This window comes from Protopterus annectens, chromosome 8.part1 (assembly GCF_019279795.1).
Source record: "Protopterus annectens isolate FY-2018-M chromosome 8.part1, PAN1.0, whole genome shotgun sequence".
Taxonomy (NCBI): domain Eukaryota; kingdom Metazoa; phylum Chordata; order Ceratodontiformes; family Protopteridae; genus Protopterus; species Protopterus annectens.
Window position 1 is genome coordinate 111,016,267 of NC_056742.1, and position 12,443 is coordinate 111,028,709.

Below are 12,443 nucleotides of genomic sequence, written 5' to 3' on the forward strand. Positions count from 1 at the left end.
AAGCTCTGTTTATCTTTTCCATATTGTACAGACTCCCATAGGATGTACTCTGCCTAAACTAAAAGGCCTCATATGGCCTAGTTCTGTATGATCTACAGTTCTGCAAAATCTGTACTCTAGCAACATCACTGCAAGATATGCAAACTCTGCTGGTGGGATAATGCCATACTAAAAGAATTCCCTTCGTCTGGAACAGACGTCCCCTTTATAATAAATAAACAAAGTATCTCCCTGTCCTCATCAAATACAACCTAGATAAGTGAATGAGTAACCATAAATTCACCCCAGGTGTACTTTCTTAATTTCCTTATGGAATAGGTTGACAAGTAGGGAGATTTATAGTGGCTAGGTTAAAAAATATCTACTCTATCAGTTGCCTAATAAGCTGTGAAAGCATAAACCTATGACTACATGGGACTTTTTTTGTGAGATATTGGGTGGGAATTACAAATATTCAAATTGTTTAAAGTTGTATTATACTTAGCCTGGTAGCATACATTGCTAGTGATTTGGGCTAGAGGTGGGTCCATTTGGGAGTAACTTGTGACTAGTCAAGGGGCAACTCACCCTATTCTGGGGGTAAGTATGAGGACTTGCTGACATTATCCTTCCACCAAGCAATGGCTATAGTATAGCTGACTGATGTCCTATTTGGTGAATATATGATAGACATCTTATGTGTGCAGTACTCATATTATATACAGATGTCACTGCTTTTTTGCATATTAGGAAGAAAGCAGTATTTGTCCTGTACTCTGGCTTCATAATCCCACAAACGTATATCTATCATAAATTGCAATGTCCTTGAGGAAACTGATTTGTCTGTGTAAAAATGTGTAATAGTGTAACTTCCAATCAGACTGCACTGAGATCTATGTAAGACAATGCTGACCATGTAACCATATCTCTCTTGTTACAATTATATTACTTCTTGATACAAATATAATAGTCAGCAAAAGTTGTACAGCTTCCTGGAAATACTGTGCTAGAATGTCACATGCTTTGTGGCTAAAGGGCCATGAAATATTCATTAGTCTGTAACTTGTGAACATTACTCATGTTATTGCATTGGTTTGCCGAAGAGGATCTGTTTACTTTCATTTCTCCACCAAAACCTACCTAATTGCTCTTGCTGCTGCAGGGAATATCTTCTGTCTAAGTACAGGTGTTGCACCAATTGTTTCAGGTAAGACTAAATCCTAACAAAATATGACAGGAGATCCTGGTCTGAAAGATGTCTGGGAATGATTTTTTATGTACTTCAGCTAAACATTAAATAACAGGTCATAAGGCACTCATTCAACATATATTCATATTTCACTTTCAGCTTCATGCAATTCCTTTCCCTCAAATTCTTGCAGATAGTATTTTTAACTTACTTGCAGAGATGTTAAAGAGTGATTTCTGTTACTGGATTTCTTTTTATCAACCAAGATTACTGAGATGGTTGTTCTGAGTTTTGCTGACTAATAGTATAGTATCACTTGTATTGCGTACTGTTTAAAAGTTCCAGCTCAGTTACCTAAGTGCCACCTACTGACCAAAACTGAGATTGCACATTGTATCTCAAATTTTTTACCATTCATAAATAATTAGGCTTTCAATGGTGGCAAAGGCACTGAAATTAGCCCCAAGGGTAAAGGCCGACTGACTTAAATCTGAATCTACACATGCACACATTCACACATAGATATGCATGTATCATTGTAAGTCCCAAGGTTGAATACTCATTTGATTGATAAGTTTTTGGTGGTATAAAAGAGATAATGCACAAATCAATGAATGCTCATTTGCATGAATCACATATGTTGAATTTAGTTCTATATAGTGTAGGCAAATAGGACTGTGCAGGAAAATTAATGTTTGAATGAAAAAGTGGTGGTTGTGAAGATGTGCAAGACTGTGTTATAGCAGTTGTTGTGTATTTGCCAAGTCCTCACAGGTTAGGATTAGATTACGGGTTAGGTAGGGGGATAGATTCAGTGCTGTGGATGCTTAATGCGTCTTCTGTGCCCCTTTCTCCTGTGCAGCAGTACTGTTAGGGAAAGGGTTTTTATCATTGTAAAGTGTAGTAGGGTTAGGGTTACAGTTAGGGTTAGCATAAGTGATTAAGGTAGTGCACATTACTTTACTTAAAACCTGTTCCCTAAAAGTGCCACAACCAAGAAAAAAAAACTGAACTCAGTTTTGTAGCTGGAGTTTAGGGGTTTTAAATGGGAGAGAAATAGTCAGTATTTTGCTCTTTTCAATCATTCAGTGTTTTGTGGTTCTCTCTCTTTTGTTTTACTATCTCTGATTCTCTTCTGAGTTTTCAACCTTTTATGACAGTCATATATATATATATATATATATATATATATATATATATATACACACACACACATATATATATATATATATATATATAGATAGATAATATATGTATGTATATATATATATATATATATATATATATATATATATATACATATGACAATTGGGGAGAGATGGGCAAAGCCTGCCAGCCTAGTCAAATAGAATTTGATATCTAATTCAGGCATTTGTAAATAAATGTAAAATACAGGCATGTTTTCTTGATAAGAAATGTAAAATACAGGTTTGTGTTTTTAAATGAAAGAAAAACACTGTAAAATGTTAACTTCAAAATTGTTACAACATTGCCCTCTTGCTGTAAAGAAAAACTAAGTCAAGCCTTTCAAATTTGTCTTTTGAAATTGAAATGATTTTATGACATTCTTTGATCTTTAAAGTTGGCTCCGGTCAGGCTGGCTGAAGACATTCTGTCTATTGTGTTAACTAAGGACTAATTGCTAGAGTGTATATATGAAATGCCTTTTAGTGTTGTATTCTCCTGTGCAGGTGTTAGCTTGCTAAATAATGTAAATGGAGTTTCTATTAGCTTGGGAGCTCAGGGCGTGTGTTAAGATGATGCAATATGAATTCTGGGAAAACCTAAGTGTCAAAAATGATGTCATTTTGGGAGGGCCTTAGAGACATGTTTGTTAGTAATGTTTAAATACTATTTCTCACAAGAGACCAGGAAACATTTTGACTTTGGACATCTAACAAAGCACTGCTTATGCTCTTTATGTATGTAAGTAGGATTGTAGTACTGTGTTTTCTTTTAAGATTAGTTAAAGATTAGAAAGTTAGATTAAGTATTTTTCTGTGTAATCAGATCTTTCCTATGATATTATTTTAAGTTTCTGTGTAATCTCTGAACTCTTAGATATCACTGTGGTGTAGTAGTTTTGTCTTGTGCTTTAATTATTTATTATTAATATTTTTAAAACCTTCTACCTGTGGCTGATTTGTGTAGAGATAAGCTCTAGAGTACATTGCATATTTATATAGAGTTTATTGTAATAGGCCACTCTGATAAGCCTTAGACTGTATAGTCACATTACCAGTGGATAATAATATTGCACAGTAATAATTGGACACCCTTTTAAGGGCCTTTTAGTCACTGATATTTTTAACTCTGTGGTGGCAGTAATTACTACCGTATAGTCCAGGTAAAGGGGCACAGCTGGAGAATCTGTGTCAGCCTTTCCCAGGAGTGTCTGTGAAGTTGTATAAATACTTATCTCAAAGTGTGTGTGTGTGTTTTGTGTCAGTTACTTGGCAGGGACACAAAGCGCTGGTTGGACAGAGAGGGTACTGGAAGTTCTAGCTTGCCCAGTTAGGCTGAGACCTGGACCCTATAGCTATGCCAGTGAGGAGTCTTATTGGGGACCTGGTGAGCAAGGGAGCAGCTAGCCCCAGACTGACTGTGATCTCTGTGTGCACTTAAGGGAAATTGTACTTTACTATGTGTATTAGTTATCCCTTTTCTCTTCTATGAGATAACCTCCCTGGTGTTAGTGATGAGGATTGAGGCTCCTTGATTGCTGGGCCAGGGCATGGTTGTCACAAGTACCAAGTGCTTGGCAGTGGTGGGATCTACTTCACATACTAATTGGCTTGTAGTGGTGTGGGGTAGAGCGAATTCCTGTAGCTTATGTACAGTTATCTCTAAAAGTGTTTTGTACTCTAAAACAGCCACGCAGTGTATGCTCAGAGTTCAGATCACAATTGTTTTATTTCTTTTGTTAGCTTAGTGTTAGTCAGGGTGAGCAGGCAGCATGTCAGCAGAAGAGTATGGAAAGCTGACAAGGAGCCAGCTGGCGGAGATGTACCAGGCTAGGGGACTGGTGCATGGAAACCTGACTAAAGCAGACCTGGTTGCAGCCTTGGTTACAGCTGCATCAGAAAGCAGCCTGAAGGACAATCAGACTGACAGTGGAGTTACAATATCCTCGGAGAATGGACAGCTCAACTTTTCTGCAGTGGACTTAAAAATCCAGCTGGAGCTGAAGAGACTTGAGTTGGAGGCCAGGCATATGGAACTAGAAGCAGCAGGGAGAATGAGGAGCCTAGAAGCTGAAGAACAGGAACAGCAGAGAAAGTATGAGAGGGAAATGCTGACTCTTCACTGGAGTCATGGAGGTAATGGGGAAGGGAGTAACCAGACCCCAGAAGCACAAAAGGTCAGTAAATTTCTTCCACAGTTTAAAGAGGGGGATAATTTTGATAGTTTTATTCATATGTTTGAGCGGGTATGTAAACAGTATGAAGTTGACCAAAGGCTCTGGGTATAGTTCCTGACCCCCTTACTCCATGGTAAAGCTGTAACTTCTTTAGCAAAAATGCATGACACTGACTGTTTTGATTATACTGCTGTAAAAAGACATTTGTTAGAATGTTTTAAGCTAACACCTGAAATGTATAGGAAAAAGTTTTGTGAGCATAGACGCAAGGCAGATGAAAATGTATGTGAATATGTTGTTGAACTGAGCACTTATTTTCATAGCTGGGTGAGTGGATGTCAGGTCACCACTTTTGAAGGGCTGGCAGACCTTTTGTTAAGGGAACAAGTCCTTAGCACTTTGCCTGAGGACATGAGGATCTGGTTAGCAGATAGACAGTGTGCTACTTCAGAGGAGTTGGGGAAGAAGGGAGATCTATACCTGGACAGCAGGGCAGCCCTGCACAGGAAAGGGACCCGGGACCCCAGTACTGCTCATGGGTCTAAAGGAACCCATGAAGGACAGCACAGACTGCCCCAACAGAATCTACCAGTAGCAGGGGAAGCCACTAGTCTAGGTACACATCCAGGAGTTAGGGTTAAATGCTTTGAATGCAACCAGTGGGGCCATGGGGCATACAGATGTCCATGGAGGCAAGGTGGGGAACCAAAGCTGATGGAGCCAGTAAGTGGTCAAGACAAAATGCCAATAGTAGGTTGTCTTGAGACAACAGGGGTATAGAGCTACCACCCTGCAGATGTCCTGAGAGGGAAGGATTTGGATGAGGCAGTACTATGTACTTATGCAGTTACATGCAATGAGGCTAGGAGACAAGCATGTGGGTCTGGTAGCCTGGGGGAGACCCAGACAGACTGCATACATGAGTAAGGACTGCTGAGGTGGTTACTTCAGGGAGTGAGCTACGCTGTAGCAGTAAGACTGAATGTGAGCCACAGCTGCTTGTGGGTACTGATATTCTCTTGGACAGGGTAACTGCAAAGGTAGAGGTGAGTAGTAGTACCCAGGCTAAAAGTGAGGCACCGCTGTCAGAGGACGCCAGACTTCCAGTGGAAGGGGAGCTGGGAAGAGTTATAAGGAGAGACTTGAGACAGGCTCAGCTCTCAGACCCTACATTGCAAGGCCTAAGGCAGGTAGCTAGGAAGGCACCTGATTCTCAAGGGAAGCGGGAATCTGTATACCGGAACAAAGGGTTACTGTACAGAGAGTGGACCCCTGAGGGAGAGCTAGAAGGTGAGAGAGTACAGCAGTTGGCAGTGCCTAGAGCTTACTGTCTGGTACTTCTAGCCATAGCCCATGATATTCCCTTTGCAGGTCATGTGGGCATAAAACGTACAAAGAGGTGTACTATGCAAAACTTCTATTGGCCTGGAATTTCCAGAGATGTAACAGGGTACTGCAGGATCTGTGAGCAGTGCCAAAAGGTATGAAAGGCAGGAGACAAGGTGAGAGCTCCTTTGATGCCTTTGCCTGTGATTGAGGAGCCATTTCAGAGGGTAGCTATGGATATTGTGGGTTGTCTGAGTACCCCAAGTTCCAGAGGGAAAAAGTATATCCTAGTGATTGTAGATTATGCTACACGATACCCTGAGGTAGTGGCTTTGTCCTCCATTGAGGCAGAGAAGGTGTGCTAGAGATTTTCAGCAGGGTAGGTTTCCCAAAGGAAATACTGTCTGACAGAGGTGCCAATTTTATGTCAGACCTGCTGGCTTGTCTGTGGAAGTCCTGTAGGGTGAAGCACATGAAGACCACCCCCAGACTAATGGTCTTGTTGAGAGGTTAAACTCTACAATCAAGTCCATGCTACAGGCATTTGCAGATCAGTTTAAGAGGGAGTGGGACAAATATTTGCCCCATCTGTTGTTTGCTTACAGAGAGGTTCTCCAGGAATCCACAGTTTTTTCACCCTTTGAGTTGTATGGGCATAGGGTGAGGGGACCTCTAGATTTAATTCGAGATGAGTGGGAAGGTGAGTGTGAGTCTGACAAGGAGTCTGTTGTGGCATATGTCCTGAACCTCAGGACAAGGCTCAGGGAACTCATGGGCCTGGCCCAGGAGAACCTGGCAGAAGCCCAACAACAGAAAAAGGTATGGTATCAGAAGAAGCTGAGAACTGAGGTAGAAGGGAAAATAGTGGAACAGATGTTTTAAGTATCTGGGAGGGGTGGTTGAGGAGAAGGGACATCTGAATGAGGATTTCAAGATGAAATCAGCAGGTCTGCAGCCAACTGGCACAGAATTTCAGGGGTAATGTATGACAGAAGAATGACAAAGAAGCTAAAAAGTAAGGTGTACAAAACAGTGGTGCAGCCAGTACTGCTATGTGGTACAGAAACCAGGGAGTGAAAGCTTATGGGGGAAGAGTTGTATAGGTCAACAGCTTTGGGCATCAACTGTGGTGCACAGTATCCTCAAGATAGGAGAGCACAGATCACAGACTGCACGCTGTGTCAGGGCTGTGCCAACAGTGTAAAAACTGTCTCTAGGTAATTTGGTCATGCTGACTAATGTTGCCAAAAAATGGGCATGGGTGTTTGCCAGTGATAAGTGGGTTGAGGACCTGGTCTACTCCAACCTATGCTAGGGACCCATGCTAATGGTGAGAAGGGTGTATGTGCCCCTATTGGCCGGTGCATGCCCACCAGTTGCCCATCTTGAGTTATCCAGCTTTATTGAGCGAAAGCTGGATGTAAACCAAACGTGAACTAAGGATTACTACACTCAGTGTAGGTTCAGTGACAGGACACAGCATGGAAGTGGATAATGATGGTAAGGTGGAGGCTGGACATCTTATGTATTCAGGAGGCAAGATGAAGATGAAAGGGCAGTACTGCAAAGCTACTTGGCTTAGGATCCAGAGTCCACTACTCACAACACAGTGGTGCAACCAATACTAGTGTATGGTACAAAAATCTGGACAATAAAGGCAGTGTATCTGAGGAAGGTAAAGGTACTAGAGATGAAGTGCCTGAGATGGGTGGTAGGATACTCACTCTGGGACAAATGAAGACATGAAGACATCAGAGCAGAAAACATTGCAGACAAGGTCGAAGAGAGCAGATTACAGTGGGTCAGGAACATGAGCAAAAAAGAAGAACACAATCTAATGAAGAAAATTTGAGACCGGCAGGAAGAAGGAAAGAGGAAACAAGGGCATCTGGCAAAGACATGGATGGATGGATTTTGTGAAAGATGATGTATGACAGTCAGGCATGGCTGTTGAAGAAGGTAGGAGAGTGGCACTGAACTGAGAGAGAGAGAGAGAGATGGTGACAATTGCCAAGACACCCTGACCCCATGTAGAAAATTGGAAAGAGGGAGCTAATGATGATGATGATGATGATTAATGTAATGATGGGAAGGGCATGTCCTAGTTTGGGGATGAACACTTCACTTTCAATTGCCTTTATAACTTAAGGAGAAAGTAGGCCGATTATCTTATAAGTGAGTTTAGTGGTTGTGCTGCTTTATCTCATTCTTGTAGAATTTGATTTGTTTGTGCTGTTTCAAGTAATATTATATACTTCAGATACAAAATAATTGTCTTTTGCAACTATATAAATAAACTTTTCAAATATTTTTCACCTAAATTTTCATGTTTTTTTTTGTGTGTGTTTTTTTGTCAATACACAGCTTCTCACACTGAGTCTGTCCAGTGTAAAAAGTTCCATGAAGTAACTCTGGTCCAAAGTAAGTAAGCCGTAGATATATTTGTTCATAGACCTAGCTAATTATATTAACGTATCGATTTTGATTTGAGTGTTTACTGAATTACTTAATTTTGGAAAAGTAGTAAACAACATAACTGAGGGTGGCCGCTGTGGTGCAGCAGTTAGCATTGCTGCCTCACAGCAAGACAGTCTCCAGTTTGATCCACAGCTGGGGTGCAGTCTGTGTGGAGTCTGCATGTCCTCCCTGAGGTCATGTGGATTTCCTCTGGGTGCTCTGGTTTCCTCCCACATCCCAAAGACATGCTGTAAGTAGATTGGACACTATATAAATTGGCTCTAGGCGTGTGTGTGTGTGTGTGTGTGTGTGTGTGTGTGTGTGCCTTCTGTGGAAGGTTGGGTGCCGGGCTGCAACTCGACACCGTAAAACTCCACTGCCAGTCATGAGCGGACAGGTGATCAGCTGTGGCGACCCCTAAATGGAAAAAGCTGAAAGAAGATGTAAACAACATAACTGCAGATTTTTGAGGGTGGATAGTTAATCTGTTTTGTGGTACAAGGTACCACAGAGTGTGAAGTTGTCCTGAAGCTGTGTTAGTAGAGTAGTTGGCGATACAAAGGAAAAGACTGTTGCCTGCATATACTGTAATATCCAAGTTAGAGTAGTGATAGTAAGTTCATTAATGAGGAGAGAGAGAAACAAGAATGGAACTGTGATGCCCGTGCCCTGGTCCAGCAATCAAGGAGCCTCAATCCTCACCACTAACACCTGAGAGGGCATCTCGTATAGGAGAAAGGATAACAAATACACACAGTAAAGTGCAATTTCCCTTAAGAGCACACAGAGATCACAGTCAGTCTGTGGCTGATTTCTCCCTTGCCTCCAGGTCCCCAATAAGATTCCCCACTGGCACAGCTATAGGGTCCAGATCTCAGCCTAGCTGGCAAGCTAAGTAGCTCACACACACACACACACACACACACACACACACACACACACACACACACACACACACACACACACACTTTGAGATAAATATTTATACAACTTCACAGACACTCCTGGGAAAGGCTGACACAGATTCTCCAATTGTTCCCCTATACCCAGACTATATGGTAGTAATTTCTACCACCACCAGCTAATAATTATCAGCTACCCAAAGGCCCTTAAAATGGTGTCCAATTATTACTGTGCAATATTATTATCCAATAGTAGTGTAACTAAGCAATCAAGGCTTATTGGAAGGGCTTAGTACAGGATCACTTATAAGCATGCAATGTACTCTAGAGCTTAATTTATTTCTACATAAACCAGCCACAGTTGAAAAGGGTTTAAAAATATTTAATAATAAATACTAAAAACACAAGAGAATACTACTACACCACAGTGCTATCCAAGAGTTCTGAGATCACACAGAAACTAAAAATAATTCAGTAGTACAGTTCTGACATAACAGAAAAACACTTAGTCTAATCTTTTCTAATTCCTAGCTATTGCTACAAGAAAACATACTTCTAAAGTAACTTACTTACATAGAGCATAAGGCAGTGCTGAGTTGGATGTCCAAGATCAAAATGCTTAATAATCTCTGGTTTTCACTGTTTAAATTGCTATTGCAGTTCTGATGAATATTACATCATCTTTTACATTTTCCTGGTGTTCCCAGGCTGACAGATTAACTACATTTACATTCTTAACATCTCCGCAGCGGTAGTGTTGTCGTCTCACAGCAAGAGGTTCTCCCGTTAGATTCTCTGCTGGAACGCCTTCTGTGTGGAGTCTGCATGTCCTCCTCGCGGTTAAGTGGCGTTCAAAAGACATGCATGAATAGGCGTGCCTTTGTTGAAGGTTGGGCATCGGGCTGGCACCTCAGCACCATAAAAATCAACTGCCAATCATTAGTGGACCGATGATCAAGCACACCACAGCAGTGTTTCCCGAGGTTTGGTTCTGGTTCTTTGAAGTTTGTTTTCTGGTTGTTCACTTAGTTTTTAGTAAAATTTCTTCTCCTCCATCCCATGGATATTTTTAGGTACCTTTCTTATGAATTCCTTCCAGTAGCCAAATATCCTTTCCCCTTACATGGCCTACAGAAATGCACACAGTAATCAGGGATGGTGTAATAAAGGCCATGTACAATAGAAGTTTTATGTCTTTGATTCTGATATTTTCCCTCTTAGGGGTACACCTTAGGTTTCCATTACCTGCTGTCACTGCCTTCTCACTCAGTTGTCTGTAGTCCAGGCCAGGTGTGATGAATACCCCCAGATCTTAACTCACACCAGGGATGTCATGGCCTAAGTGCACTACTTTGCATTTGTTTGAAATGAATCTCAGTGTTCACCTTTCTGTCCACTTGTTTAGCCTTTAGAAATCCTTCTGTAGAGTCTAACCCAATTATCCATTACTGCACCTTTGTGTCAACAGCAGTGAAATTGATCCTGTTCTGTATTCTGTCAGATATATGTAAGATAAACACACTGAAGAGTGCTAATCCCAAAACAGACCCTTGTGATACACTGCTGTCCACATTCCTAATTCCTAGCACTGACTTCTCATCGCAACCTACTGTACCCTAACCTTTACACAGCTATCCAGTTTCTCAGTACTTGTCCTACCACAAACTCTCCAGTTTTCCTACACAACTCTCTGTGGAACAGAGTAAGAGTCCTTTGTAAAGCCTGGTTAAACTATTTTTACTGGTATACCATTATCAAGTTAAACTGTTACCCAGTCATATATCTTTACCAGGCCTGTTGGCAGTGAATAATTATCTTCTGGAAATGCTAACAGCCTTCTCATCAGGATTTTTGCCATTGCTTTTCTTTCCACAGCTGTTCAGCTAACATATTTGTAGTTTACTACATTTTCTCTGCCCTCTCTTCCATTTCTGTAGCATTCTGACACCTCTGCACTAATCTGCAGTATGTTGAAGACCTCTATCAAATGGTCTACCAACAAAGTGACCAGATTTCTAAGGATACTGAAAGGCAGCCCATGTGATCCTTGTGCTTTTGTCCTCTTTGAGGCAGGCAGTCCCTTGTGATCCTCCATCCTCTCTATTCTATCGTCTGTCTACTGTTCCCTTTTTCTGCCCTTCCTCCTTCCCTCCTAGAATGACATCCTCACCTTGATCTTTGTAAAGACTGCAACAAAGCATTCATTTACTACCTCTTTTTTGTGTCTTGTGTGATCTGTATTCCATCTTTGCACAGCCTGGCCAGAGTGATTGGCATAAGCTCAGACACTGCAGGTTGTCTCCGACAGTGGAAGGAACCATCATAGTCCCACTGTTCAGCTATTACCTGTCTCAAGCTGGTCAGCCCCGAGCCAGTAAGATGCTGACCCACCACAGTCTGCCTGCTTCAATGGGTGCTTGGAGCTAAGGTGAATACTGAAGAACAGACTGTAAAATCCTTCACCAGGAAATGCGAAAAAGAAAAGTAAACTACCATTATTGCAACTGGCAGGCTGGAATGTCAGGACATTATGCCCTGGCCTCTCTGATGATCTTCGCCAGGTCAACAACTCCAGGAAAACAGCCATCATCAATCATGAACTCAAGAAACTCCACATCAATATTGCTGCACTGCAGGAGACCAGACCTCCAGCAAATGGTAGCATCGGACAATAGGACTACATGTTCTTCTAGCACAGGAAGAAACCAGAGGAGCAGTGATTGCGTGGCATCAGTTTTGCAGTGAGAAATTCCCTGCTGGCCTCAACTGAACCACCATCAAAAGGCAAAGCTTGAATCCACTCTTTTCGCTTCTCAACGTCTTCAGGCAAAGTGACCGTCTATTTATGATTACACTCTGCTCTTTAGCTGTGACAAAGGACAAGTTTTACATGGAGCTTGAGACTACTATCAGTGGGATACCTACCACAGGACACCTGTTCATGCTTGGATTCCTGGCCCAGCGGCATCGAACAGTTTGCGGTGTTGGCAAGCTGAATGAGAATGGGCAGAGATTGCTACAGTTATGCTCTTACCACAACCTCTGCATGACCAACACATTCTTTGTCACCAAGCCTAATCACACAGTATCCTTTTGATAACCGAGGTCCCATCACTGGCACCAGGTGGATTTTGTCATCACTAGAAGATGCCTGCTAAACTGTGTCCTTGCTGACTGTGACACCAACCACTCCATGGTTGGCAGCAGGGTGTGTCTCCAGCCCAAATGA

The 12,443-nt window shown here is 41.8% G+C and overlaps 1 protein-coding gene across 1 annotated transcript in view; it reads left to right on the forward strand.

Annotated features, from left to right (window-relative positions):
- The first annotated feature begins 1,136 nt into the window (after window positions 1–1,136).
- The window catches only part of DEF8 (differentially expressed in FDCP 8 homolog), a 1,140,218-nt gene continuing 1,128,911 nt past the window's right edge, over window positions 1,137–12,443 (forward strand). The window contains exon 1 of the mRNA XM_044081732.1: window positions 1,137–1,186. The gene's annotated coding sequence lies outside the window, so the exon portion shown is untranslated. The remainder of the gene's footprint in view (window positions 1,187–12,443) is intronic.